Genomic DNA, 14,495 nt, shown 5'->3' on the forward strand with positions numbered 1-14,495 from the left:
CGAGCAGGGGCTACTCTTTCATTGTGGTGCGCAGGCTTCTCATTGCGGTGGCTTCTCTAGTTGCGGAGCACGGGCTGTAGGCACGTGGGCTTCAGTAGTTGTGGCACATGGGCTCAGTAGTTGTGGCTCACGGAATTAGTTGCTCTGTGCCATGTGGGATCTTCCCGGACCAGGGCTTGAACCCGTGTCCCCTGTATTGGCAGGCGGATTCTTAACCACTGCACCACCAGGGAAGCCCTGGGAAGTGATTTTGATTAACACATGAGAAAAGATCAGATGTAGGTCCAGCTGCTCTCTGTTTTCACCTCACCCTGGGTGAACAGACAAGAAATGTCATAATGGCTGGGTGAATTTACCCTGGACAGAAACACATCTTGGATTAATTGAAAGAGAAGATGGCTCTAGATCAAGAAAGTCTTAAGTACTAGGAGAAGTATTTATTTATAAAGGACATAGGTAAAGGTTTAAACATGAGTTTTAAGGAACGATATAATACCACGGGGGTTGAGGCCAAGCTTTCATTTCCTCTTTTGTTGAAGGTTGCTTGTTATAAAGAAGGCTTTCAAAAGTAAATAGTGGTGGCAAGCTCCTACAAAACTTCCTTTTCCTAGTCTCTCAGGTCACTACTCTTCGTTTAAGAGAACTGTCATCGTTGTCACTTGGATTAGAAAGAGTCTTCCATTTAGAGGAATTCATTTCACACCCCATAACCATACAAACCATCATAGTGTTTTGCCCCAGCAAATGTTGCTGAATTTTAAACTGAATTAATCATCATAATCTCCTGCTTCTTGAATTTATTTACCCTCTTTTGAAGGTGAGAATAATGTTGAGTAGTAATTTAACCTACTCTTGATATGTGCCTCTTTCTGTCTTCCTGTTTCCTCATGACTTAAAGAGTTTAAGTGGAGTCTTGCTTTCTTTTCTTTTTATAATTAGTGTTTTTCTTTGCTTAGCTTTCAGAACCAAAATTGGGAACCAGGAACAGTGTTCTTCTCTGAACTTTGTAATATTTGGCAAATGATTCTCTTATCTGTGCCTTTGTTTTCCCATCTGTAAAATGCAAGTGCTGAGAAGGTAGCTGTATACATCTTGGGAAATATTTCAAGTTAGCAGTATCTTACTTGTTCAGAAATAGTAGTGGTGATAATGAATCAAAAGCCTTTTCCAATGCTCTTGGCACTCCCTGGGACTTCCCTCAGTTTAAAAGGAAAATTACTTAAATAGTTAGCACTATCTTTGGATAATATCTGAAGAGTTTGGGGAGGGAGGAGTTGATGTTGGATTCTCAATAGTAAATTAAGTTTTGATGTATTGAAATTTTACCATCAGTGAAATGATTTAAATGTATTCAGTAGGAAAGGTATACTACAACTGTTTATATTCTAAAATAATCTTTTAATATGTATCTGCGGGTTAGAAGTGCTTTTTCTCTTGGCTGCTGTGGGTATTCATGAGCGTTTAAGCGTTTAACTGTTAGCGTTAACTAACATGCTAAAAAAAGTTAGGCCATTTCCAAGTTAACTGACTTGGGGCTATAATATAGAAACATTTGCTGAGGCAGTGGGTCATCTGTGAAAAAAGCAGTAGAGGTTTTGTAAATTATTCTGTAGCTTGATTGGTGGGGTGGGAATTTCCCTGTGCTATGGGCTAACACTGAAACTAGGGGCAGTCCATTCAACCTCTCTGAATTCCCTGGGCCTAATAAGCACAGGAATAAGATTGCTAGCTTATGTTTTTTGCTTTTTTTTTTTTTTTTTTTTTTTTGCCGCACCACACAGCTTGCAGGATGTTAGTTCCCCGACCGGGGATCGAACCCACGCCCCCTGCATTGGAAGCTCGGAGTCCTAACCACTGAACTGCCAGGGAATTCCCCAGCCTATGTTTTAATCATTAACAACATTACAACACTCATATTTTTACTAAATTACTTAAAGAAGGAGAGGTAGTATAACCTTAATTGAAATGTGGGTTTGGGAACCAGGATGGGTAGGTATATTTTCCCGCTTTAGTGTTACAAACTCAGGTTATGTACAGAGCCATACAGAAAAGCTAAATAAGAGAAGCTTGCCAGAAAAACGTTTGAAACAAAAAAACATTTGAAGAGAAAATGTTTAGTTTTGTGCTTTCAATCAGTTGAAGTTTGAGAGGGGGTAAAGATTGAAGTTAGTGGTTTAGGATTCACATATGTATAAGGGATTATTAAAATTGTTCTATTACCATGGAGAGAGGGTAGAGAAGTCACTCTTGGGTTCCATAAACCTTCCCTAAAATTGCAAAAATATCATTAGATGTATATTTTCTGAGCATGATGTGGGAGGGTGGTGTAGGGGAGCAGTCCATAGATTTCATTACATTTTCGGAGGGAATATTGTGAGCCAAAAATGGGTAAGAACCATTGATATTGACAGGGGGGTTAAGAACAGAACCTTGGAGAACACCTACATTTATGGTGCAGGAAGATCTGCTACAGGGGGAGTAGGGAGGTCAGAGGAAAACCAGGAGAGTACCAAAAACAATTCAAGAAATTGGATATTTTGAGAGGGGTTGGTTTGGGAAGGATGGTGATAGGTAGAGTGATAATGTGTGCAGAGTTTGAGATTTTTAATTTTAGACATGAACTCTTATTTCCCATATTTTGACTTTCAGGGACTCACTCACCTATAATAGATAAAATTGCTCCTTGCAGCTAGGGTGAACCTCCACCGCAGGGAACCATGAAGCCACTCAGTAAGAGAGTGGTAGAAAGGATTTGCAAGGGTGATTTGGGGAAAGGCTTAAGTACATAGGATTTTCACAGGAAAATCTCCTGTGGAATTATTTTCAGCAAGACCCCAAAGCCTAAGTGATAGTACCAGGCTAACTCCTGTTGCCAGAGCTGCTTTTATCTTTCTCACCAACTCCCAAAGTAATGGTCAGAAGTATACTGCTGACTTCACAGGTAGGCTTGGTGGATCACAATGAAGCAGACAAGATGAGGCTTGGGCTGCAATTTGCTGCCAGATGAGAGGAAGAAGCACTTGGAGAAGCTTAATTTTGGGGGTGGGGTGGAATAGTAGTTACCAGGGTTGAGAAAATAGCTATAATATTATAAACTTGAGTTTACATATTCAAACTCCTGAAATCATAAAAGCAGAATATGAAACTCAATTTGAGACACATGGAAACAAACAAAGGAAAAATGTGGGAGTTTTTTTCTGACTGGATTTTGTATTCATTCCTCCTCGTGTTACTATTTTATGTTCCCAATGGGGTTACAGCCCTTTAGAAAATGCTTTAAAATGCTTGCAGAATTCCTTGGGTTTGGCCAAGTGTACATCTCAGGTTAACAGCATTCTTCTTTTTTTTTTTTTAATTTTATTTTATTTTTTATACAGCAGGTTCTTATTAGTTCTCTACTTTATACATATTGGTGTATACATGTCAATCCCAATCTCCCAACTCATCTCAGCACATCCCCCCCACCCCACCCCACCCCACTTTCCCCCCTTGCTGTCCATATGATTGTTCTCTACATCTGTGTCTCTATTTCTGCCTTGCAAACCAGTTCACCTGTACCATTTTTCTAGGTTCCACATATATGCGTTAATATACCATAATTGTTTTTCTCTTTCTGACTTACTTTACTCTGTATGACAGTCTCTAGGTCCATCCACGTCTCTACAAATGACCCAATTTCGTTCCTTTTTATGGCTGAGTAATATTCCATTGTATATATATACCACATCTTTTTTATCCATTCGTCCATCGATGGGCATTTAGGTTGCTTCCATGAGCTGGCTCTCGTAAATAGTGCTGCAATGAACTATTGCATGTGTGTGTGTGCATGCAATAGTGGGTGCATGTGTCTTTTTGAATTATTACGGTTTTCTCTGGGTATATGGCCAGTGGTGGGATTGCTGGGTCATATGGTAATTCTATTTTTAGTTCTTTAAGGAACCTCCATACAGTTCTCCATAGTGGCTGTATCAATTTACATTCCCACCAACAGTGCAAGAGGGTTCCCTTTTCTCCACACCCTCTCCAGCTTTTATTGTTTGTAGATTTTCTGATGATGCCCATTCTAACAGGTGTGAGGTGATACCTCATTGTAGTTTTGATTTGCATTTCTCTAATAATTAGTGATGTCTCGAGCAGCTTTTCATGTATTTGTTGGCCATCTGTATGTCTTCTTTGGAGAAATGTCTGTTTAAGTCTTCTGCCCTTTTTTTTTAATATAAATTTATTTTAATTTTTGGCTGTGTTGGGTCTCCGTTGCTGTGCTCCGGCTTTCTCTAGTTGCGGCGAGCAGGGGCTACTCTTCATTGTGGTGTGCGGGCTTCTCGTTGTGGTGCCTTCTCTTGTTGTGGAGCACAGGCTCAAGGCACTCGGGCTTCAGTAGTTGTGGCTTGAGGGCTCTATAGAGTGCAGGCTTAGTAGTTGTGGTGCATGGGCTTAGTTGCTCCACGGCATGTGAGATCTTCCTGGACCAGGCCTGAAACCCATGTCCCCTGTATTGGCAGGCAGATTCTTAACTCCTGTGCCACCAGGGAAGCCCTCTGCCCAGTTTTTGACAGGGTTGTTTGTTTTTTTAATATTGAGCTGCGTACGCTGTTTATATATTTTAGAGATTAATCCTTTGTAAACAGCATTCTTATCTGTATGATCCTTCTATATTTTGTAGTTAGGATATTAACCTGCTAATTAGGTTTTAGTTTTTTAAATGACATATGGTTATTCTTTGTCTAGTAAGAAATGTTCACAGTTATCCCAGAATTAGTTTTTATCTTATTTTGAGAATATTTGGCTCTTTTGAGAGGAAGATTTTAGATGTGGAAGTGATAGAATTGCTATCTTGGCAAGTTCATTCTGCTGGGCACATGTGCAGAAATGTGTGTAGATTGAAAATCATTGTGTAAATGCTTCAAAAAGTCTAAAGTACTATGTCAGGTTAATTGATGTTATAAGGCTTTTGGAAGAGGAGCAGTAGGAATAAGTTTATGCCCCTTATATGTGATGGTGCTAGAGTTGGCTGCCCTTTTCTGACTTGTCTTCATCTTGAGAAGGTCTTGCTTGGATTCACGCAGGTATGGGCTCCAGGAATCCTGTTTCATGTAGTGTGTTGCAGACTTTAGTCACCCTCTGTATGTGAGGGAATTAATGGTCAAGAATGTTAGGGTGTGACCCATGTACTTATGATCAGTTAATCTATAGCAAGAGAGACAAGAATATACAATGGACAAAAGACAGTCTCTTCAATGAAAATTGGTGCTGGGAAAACTGGACAGCTACTTGTAAAAGAGTGACATTAGAACATTTTCTCATACCGTATACAAAAATAAACTCAAAATGGATTAAAGTCCTAAGTTTAAGACTGGAAACCATAAAACACCTAGAAGAAAATATAGGCAGAAAACTCTGACATAAATCATAGCAGTATTTTTTGGGTATATCTCCTAAGGGAAAAGAAAAAAAGCATAATAAGCAAATGGGACCCAATTAAAAGCTTTTGCACAGCAAAGGAAAGCATCCACAAAATGAGAAGACAACATACTGAATTAGAAAATATTTGCAAGTGATATAAACAGTAAGGGGTTAATACCCCCCAATATGTAAACAGTTTATACAGCTCAATATCAGAAGAACAAACAACCTGATTAAAAATTGGGCAGGGGCTTCCCTGGTGGTGCAGTGGTTGAGAGTCTGCCTGCCAATGCAGGGGACACGGGTTCGTGCCGCGGTCCGGGAAGATCCCACATGCCGTGGAGCGGCTGGGCCCGTGAGCCATGGCCGCTGAGCCTGCACGTCCGGAGCCTGTGCTCCGCAACGGGAGAAGCCACGACAGTGAGAGGCCCGCGTACCGCAAAAAAAAAAAAAAATTGGGCAGGGGGCTTCTCTGGTGGCACAGTGGTTAAGAATCCGCCAGCCAATGCAGGGGACACGGGTTCAAGCCCTGGGTGGGGAAGATCCCACATGCCACAGAGTAGCTAAGCCCATACACCACAACTACTGAGCCTGCACTCTAGAGCCCACAAGCCACAACTAGTGAAGCCTGCACACCTGGAGCTCGTGCTCCACAAGAGAAGCCACCACAATGAGAAGCCCGTGCACTGCAATGAAGAGTAGCCCCCGGTCGCCACAACTAGAGAAAGCCTGCGCACAGCAATGAAGATCCAGCGCAGCCAAAAACAAAATAAATAAAATAAATAAATAAATTTACTTATTAAAAAAAAAAATTGGGCAGAAGGCCTGAATAGACATTTTTTCAAAGAAGACATACACATGACCAACAGGCACGTGAAAAAATGCTCAATATCCCTAGTCATCAGAGAAGTGCAAATCAAAACCACAGTGAGGTATCACGTCACACTTGTGAGAATGGCTTTTATCAAAAAGACCACAAACAACAAATGTTGGTGAGGGTGTGGAGAAAAGAGACCCCTTGTATGCTGTTGGTGGGAATGTAAATTGGTGCAGCCACTATGGAAAACAGCATGGAGGTTCCTCAAAAAACTAAAAGTAAAACTACTATATGATCCAGCAGTTCCACTCCTGGGTATATATCCAAAGAAAAAGAAAGCAAAAACTCTTAATTCAAAAAGATAACGTGCACCCTAATGTTCATAGCAGCATTATTTACAATTGCCAAGATATGGACGCAACCTAAATGTCTTAACAACAGATGAACAGATAAGATGTGAGATATACACACACATACATACATATATATACATACACTTGCGCACAACAATGGAATACTCCTCAACTATAAAAAATGAAATTTTGCCATTTGTGACAACATGGGTGGACCTGGAGGGTATTATGCTTAGTGTAATAAGTTAGAGAAAGACAAATACTGTATGTTATCACTTATATGTGGAATCTAAAAAATAAAATGAATGTATATACAAAACAGAAACTGACTCACAGATATAAAGAATAAACTAGTGGTTTCCAGTGGGGAGAGGGAATGGGGGAGGGGCAAGATAGAGGTTGGGGATTAAGAGATACCAACTACTATGTATAAAATAAATAAGCTACAAGGATATATTGTACGACACAGGGAATATAGCCAATATTTTATAACAACTTTAAATGGAGTATAAGCCATAAAAATTTTGAATCATTATGTTGTACACCTGAAATGAATATAATATTGTAAATTAGCTATATACTTCAATAAAAATTTAAAAATTAATAAAAAGGGTCAGGGCCTGAACAGCAGTCCTATGGAAGGATTCAAGAATTTTAGGGCAGCTTTTCTCAACAAGAATATTGATGGTGTTTTGGTGGTTTCTTCCTTCTCTGGGACTTTACCTCATATTGCTGAAGATTTCACATTCTTGGCTTCTGCTCCATAGATGCCAGCAGTCCCCCTCTGCCCTGCACCCTCAGTTATTGTGACAATCAGGCACATGCATGTGTACACGCAGGCACACATGCATGCATTTTCAAACATTGTGCCCTCAGTTGACAACCACCTCAGAGCTTGAGGCGGGCAGTTTTTCTCTTAAGTGATCTGAGCTCTTTATTTCAGGTATAGTCTGTTGGAAGCTTGGGACGTTGGAGAATGAACATAGGAGTAACATAGTGACTCTTGCACTCCAGGCTTTTTTTTTCTAGCTGGATCCTTGATAGACATTACAGTCAGAGAAAAAGGTCTTCTCAAGCTGACACATGGACGTTTTTTCTGTTGGAATGGGAGCAGTGCCCGGGTTTGGTTCAAGATGAATGAGAGTTTTTCCTGGTGATATCTAGGAGTATTGCTTTTTAGCTTGACCTTAAGCAGGATTCTTCATATATTTCCTGGTGTAGGAGATAAAAGGAAGAAACTGACCCAGAATTGGCAACTGGGTTCAATCCAGGATTATGGTTGGACTGCAACACTTGGCTGCTGCTGCTTCTTTTTTTTTTTTTTTTTTTTTATTTCTGGCTGCATTGGGTCTTCGTTGCTGCGCGGGCTTTCTCTAGTTGTAGCAAGTGGGAGCTACTCTTCATTGCGGTGCATAAGCTTCTCATTGGGGTGGCTTCTCTTGTTTCAGAGCACGGGCTCTAGGCACGCGGGCTCAGTAGCTGTGGCTCGCAGGCTCTAGAGCACAGGCTCAGTAGTTGTGGCGCACGGGGTTAGTTGCTCCACAGCATGTGGGATCTTCCTGGACCAGGGCTCGAACCCATGTCCCCTGCATTGGCAGGGAGATTCTTAACTGCTGCGCCACCAGGGAAGTCCCAACATTCAGCTTCTTAAACTGCTGATTCCACTTGAATGCCCTTATATGCCTTTGGATCCTTGGAGGCCATCAGTCCCTTTCACTTGTAGGTGGGGATGTTTTCATCAGGACAGTTTTTGAATGTGAGAAGAAATGGAGTAATATTTCTGCATTTCATTGGCTAGAATGTAGTGGGACAACTTTGTGTTTTGTGTCTGCTTTTACTAAATTTATAACCATTTATTGAGTTTTTCCCATGTATAGCAAGACACTGCTTCATGTGGGGTTGCAGTGATAAAGAAACAAATCTCAGACAGAGCTGGAAGGGACTGTAACCACTGGCCTCCACTTTTTTTTAGAGTTGAAGAAACAGACCCAAAGGGAGAAAAGTTATTTGAGATTCTATAATGAGTTAAGTTTGGGTCCTAATTTTGCTTATTCCTTGTCAGAATTCTTTATGTTATGCCAAGTACTCCTCAAACTTTCACTGCAATACCCGTAATGGCAGAGGACTGCCTGACCTCTGCTTAGCTTGGCTGGGATACGATACATAGCTGCGTGCAAAGTTAATAACAAAATAGATGCCTCATTAGACACGACAACCAGGAGTGCACCTGAGAGGAAGTCATTCCTAGCTAGGGTATTCAGAGAGGATTTCCTAGAGGAGGAAGAGTCTTCAACTATGGGAAGGAAGCAGGGATGTCCATTCCATAGCAGAGTCAGGAATATACAAGGAATGTTGAGCAACTCTGGATAGACCCATTTGGCTGATGCTGGGAAGAAACAAGGGAGAGTGACTCAAGTCGCCGGGGATTTGGTTGACAAGACTAACTGAATCTCCTGTAGGTAACTTTTTTTTTTCTTTTCCTTCTGACTCATGTCTAGCCTTTAATAATGAATAATCCTGTTCATCACCTTTCTCATCTGGAGAATTGAGTCACATGCTTCGCCGCATGGCCCCTGGTGAATTTATGGCCTGTTCCTGCAGCCCTGTAGACTTGGAGGATGGGGAAACGTGGGTAGCTGAGAGCAGAGGTTTGCTGGGAGGTGCCTGGCAGGCTAACTACCTGCTGAAAGTTAGTAATGAGGTAGTCTGGTTACTTGATTTGGTTCCTGTTTTCCTTGGGCTCTTCCTTTAGTCTTCTTTTGCCAGTCTGCCTTCTTCTAAATTGATGTATATTTGATTTCTGATTGCTTAGGCCTTTGTTTCCTAAGCATGACTCAGGAACTGTCTGCATCACAATCACTTGAGGTATGTGTTTAAAATGCAAGTTTCCTGGTCCCCACTCCAGTACTGATTCAGGATTTTTCCTTCCGTGAAACCTAGGAATTGGAATTTTAAACAAGCTCTCAGGCAATTTTTATATGAATCACTGGCTTAGACTTTATGCTGTATAGCAATAATTTTTTTGTCACCTTATTAAATCTAGACCATTCATTTGAATTCTCCTTGTATTTTCTAAACCACACTCGGGGCATAGGTGGGACATCATGTTTAATGGATCTGAAAGAATTTCCTTGTAGGCATCTTGGTTAATATCTGTTCAGCAACCAGTAGTATGTAATCAGATCTTATTTCTGCACTTTGAGGAAGCCCTTGACAAATAATTATTTTCCTTATATGCCAGTTCTGGTCTCAACAGACAAAGCAAGAAATTTGCCCATTCTTTTTTTTTGTGTGTGTGGCTGCGTTGTGTTTTCGTTGCTGCGCGTGGGCTTTCTCTAGTAGCAGCGAGCGGGGGCTACTCTTCATCGCGGTGCGTGGGCTTCTCATTGCGGTGGCTTCTCTTGTTGTGGAGCATGGGCTCTAGGCGCGCAGGTTTCAGTAGTTGTGGCACGCAGGCTTCAGTAGTTGTGGCACGCAGGCTTCAGTAGTGTGGCTTGCGGGTTCTAAAACGCAGACTCAGTAGTTGTGGCACATGGGCTTAGTTGCTCCACAGCATGTGGGATCTTCCTGGCCCAGGGCTCGAACCCCTGTCGCCCTGCATTGGCAGGCAGATTCTTAACCACTGTGCCACCAGGGAAGACCCTGCCCATTCTTTTTTTAAGTCAGATCTTAGCTTAAGTCATTACTTTCCAATTTTTTGGTCTCTTTACTAGAAGAGTTATAGTAAACAAGTCAGAAATATCAACAAGTTTAAGTCATTTTGTATTGTGTATTTGGATTCAGAGATTCATGGGTTGAATCTGGACTCCATTTCTTACTAGCTTTGTACCCTTGGACAAGCCAGGTAATTTCTCCTTAGCCTTTCTTTCACCTTTAAAATAAATGGAGTGGGGACTTCCCTGGTGGTCTAGTGGTTAAGACTCCACGCTCCCAGTGCAGGGGGCCCGGGTTTGATCCCTCGTCAGGGAGCTAGATCCCACATGCATGCCGCAACTAAGAGTCCACGTGCCACAACGAAGATCCTACATGCAGCAACGAAGATACCACATGCCTCAACTAAGACCCAGTGCAGCCAAATAAGTAAATAAATACATATTTTAAAAATAATAATAATAATGGAGTGAGTAGTATCTGCCTAGCTCAGTCATGAAGAAAATTAAATAAGATGTTGGTTAGCTCAGTGCCTAAAACATGTACTTAGTAAATTGTTGATGTAATTAATGGCAGTGGAGGAGGAAGTGGTAACAGTAGTTTGATGGTTCTAGCCTTTAGGTGTATTTCTGGCCAAATTCAGGTACATAAGATAAGAAGTGACCATTTTTCTACCCTGTAAATTGGTTATTTTCTGTATGTCAGTCACATCCCAAGGAGCTTCAACATTTAAAAATAATTCATTTAGATATAATTTATATAAGAAAAAATACAATTAGGAAATTATAGTTAATTTCATCATAAAAGGGATATAGATAAAAGCAAAATATTTTTCTGTATACAAATTAAAATGTTAACCAGTTCTGATAAGGATGTGGTGGAACAGGTCATATATTTATTGTCACTAAAACCCTTTTTTGAAAGTAATTTGGCATTGTGTTTCAAAGACCTGGGGTGTATTGTTTGTTGAATGAAGAGCCTAATAAGTATTATACCCTTTGACCTAATATTTTCATACTTTGGAAATTATCCAAAGGAAGAGAGAAGTCTTTTTTAACAAAATAATTATTGGAAGCTATTTTATCAAAATGTTAACAATAGAATACTTAAGTAATTTATGGTAAATCAAATCTGCATGATATTATGGAGGTATTGACGTAATTGTGAAGACTGTAATAACATGTAGAGCTTTTGATATGTTAAATGTAATGAGATACAGAATTCTCTCTGCTGATTATAGCTATGCACCGTTATACATGCATGTGATTAAGGACTGAACAGGAACTTGACAAATGAAAAACAGACTTGAAAAGAGGGATAGGATTTTTTTTTTTTTTTTTTTTTTGGCTGTGTCGTGTCTTGCGGCACACAAGACCTTTCGTTGTGGTGTGCGGGCTCTTTGTTGCAGCGCGTGGGCTTCTCTCTAGTTGTGGCGCAGGGGCTCCAGGGCGCGTGAGCTCTGTAGTTGTGGCACACGGGCTCAGTAGTTGCAGTGTGCGAGCTTAGTTGCCCCGTGGCATGTGGGATCTTAGTTCCCTGACCAGGGATGGAACCGGAGTCTCCTGCATTGGAAGGTGGATTCTTAATCACTGGACCACCAGGGAAGTCCCGAGAGATAGGATTCTGAGCAATCTTTCTTGCATTTTTTATTTCCAGTATTGTAGATAAAGTATTGTCAATAAACTCTATAATTTAAAAAAAAAAGTTACTTAAGCTAGATGTTTTCTCTTAGCCTAAAGCAATGGTGAAAGTGGCCTTGCCAGGTTGCCATTCAATGCTTATCTTGTTTGCTGACGAAGATTGAGCAGTCATGGAGTATACCTCCTCTCTACGGAAAGGGTGTAAAGAAAGAGCTTGGAAATACAGTGGTAGGATATACGGCAAAAGGAGTTCCCCTCTCAAGTCACAGAAGATTTTTGGAGCTCCAGATAACACCTGGAGAGAGTTCTTCCTTTTCAGTGGGCAGATACATAATCATATTATCATTAAGTCTTTGTGCTGTAAGGCTCAGGAAGTAAGAATGAAAGAATAGGGATTATGTTATTGTTTTAAACTGTTATTATTAAAAGTTTATAATCTCTTAATATACTAGATAATTAATTAGTGTGTAATGACAATCTGCTCTCCAGTAGTTTGCAGTTTAGAGATAAGGCTTCCTTTTAATTCTGAGTAGAAGATCTTATGCCTTGAAATGCTCTGGGGAACAAAAAGCTGAGAATATCTTGTTTTCTTCTGAATAATCTATACATTAACTATTAGTATCCTTCAGTACTATAGGAATTAATTTTCATCTTCCATAGGAAGAAATGAGGATCTGTGTAAAATCAGGCTAGTTGACCAATTCTTTTGTTTACCCTTCTATTCTCTGGTTGGATGGTATATCACTTGGAAGTAGGACATGGGCTTTGTATTTAGATACAGGCAACACTCAATTGAGTTCTGATTTTACAACCTAAGAGAAATTTTTTACCAAATGTTTGTCACGGTGCTTGAGGTAGCTAAACCTCTGTGGTGTACTGTCAGAGGCTCTTCACTAGGTGACTTTGGCGGATACCAGGCAAAATCTTAGGTGTCTTGCCAAAGCTGACTCTCAGGACTTACTCCATTTTCAACAGAGCCCTCCAAGATCAGGGGTTAAGAATCAGTTTACTGGACATGTTAAACGCTTGTAAAGAATTATGTTACTGGGAATTCCCTGGTGATCCAGTGGTTAGGACTCCATGCTTTCATTGCCGAGGGCCTGGGTTCAGTCGCTGGTTGGGGAACTAAGATCCTGCAAGCTGTGCGCCCCCCCACCAAAAAAAAAAAGAATTATTATGTTACTTAAATTTAGGATAATTGTAAATCCTAATTTGGTCCTCCTCCCACAAAATCATGATTCTAGTGGGAAAATATCAGAACTCAGGACCTAATACCAAGTACCATTGCTGATTTCAGCAAGCTAGCCCTATAGCCGTCTTTTGGAGGAGCAGCTTAGATTCACAATTCAAAGAGTAAGAGATCTTAGCATAGCACAGGCACCTGGATTTAGATACAAGAATGTTCACTGCAGTGTGTTTTGCATTACTGAAAATTTGGATACAGCATAAATGTTCAATTACAGGGAATGTGTTTGATAAATTCTAGCATACCCATGCAGCGAATCACCTTAAAGCCATTAAAAATTATTTAAAGGTATATAGATTAATTTGAAAAGGTGTTAAAAGATATAAAATAATATATATGAGGTCACATTTTTATAAATGGAGAAAAATATGTATGCATTTGACTGGGTATATAGTTAAGGACCTGAAAAAAATACACCAGGTGGTAGTAGTGGTGGTGTTCATTTTCTGATTTCCCCTTTTCTATGTTTTACAAGTTTATGACGTGTTACTTTTGTAATTTGGACCCCAAGCATGTTATTTTACTTTAAACAACCACATGGGTCTTTCCTTTAATAGACTTGCAATAGAAACAGTGACTCAACTTTCTAGGTGTGACAACTCTTCTAGCTCCTAAACAGTCTAAAATATTTATAGCTATAGAGTCTTGATATTGTTCAAGCAGCTTATTGATCTCGGCCATACCCCTGTCTCCTGCACAGCAGGATGCAGGTGAGTAGGCAGCAAGCTTTTAGAGATGGGCTGGACAGAATGCCCGATTCTCTTGGACATCATTGGAGTCCTGAGTAAGTGCAGCTCATTTCAGGGCCTGTGGTCCTTTTCTTTTATCTTTTAATTATGCACGTCATATGTGTTCCCTGAGGAAAAAAAAATCAACATTCCTGGATGCATTTTTATTTTTTATTTATTATTTTTTAATATTTATTTGGTTGCACTGGGTTTTAGTTGTGGCAGGTGGGCTCCTTAGTTGCGGCACATGGGCTGCTTCGTTGCAGCAAGCAGGCTCCTTAGTTGTGTCTCACGGGCTCCTTGTTGCAGCTCGCTGGCTCCGTGGCATGCAAACTCTTAGTTGAGGCATGCATTTGGGATCTAGTTCCCTGACCAGGGGTCAAACCTAGGCCCCCTGCATTGGGAATCTTCACCACTGAGCCACCAGGGAAGTCCCTGGACTCATGTTTTTAAAAGGGAGGGTATTCATTTAATAACATAGCATGACCAACTTTCCATGTTAATAAATATCCTCTACTCCATCATTCTTAAAGGCTGTATAATAATCCATTGTGTGGATATTCCCAATCCCCTGTGGTGTTTCACTGGTTTAAAATTCACTGTAATTTGGGACTTCTCTGGCAGTCCAGTAGTTAAGACTCTGTGCTTCCGTTATAG

General features: G+C 40.5%; 1 protein-coding gene across 1 annotated transcript in view; it reads left to right on the forward strand.

Annotated features, from left to right (window-relative positions):
- DCAF12 (DDB1 and CUL4 associated factor 12) overlaps nt 1–14,495 on the forward strand; it is a 40,663-nt gene that overhangs the window by 2,693 nt on the left and 23,475 nt on the right. The window lies entirely within an intron of this gene.

Source organism: Phocoena phocoena, chromosome 6, assembly GCF_963924675.1.
Source record: "Phocoena phocoena chromosome 6, mPhoPho1.1, whole genome shotgun sequence".
Lineage (NCBI taxonomy): Eukaryota > Metazoa > Chordata > Mammalia > Artiodactyla > Phocoenidae > Phocoena > Phocoena phocoena.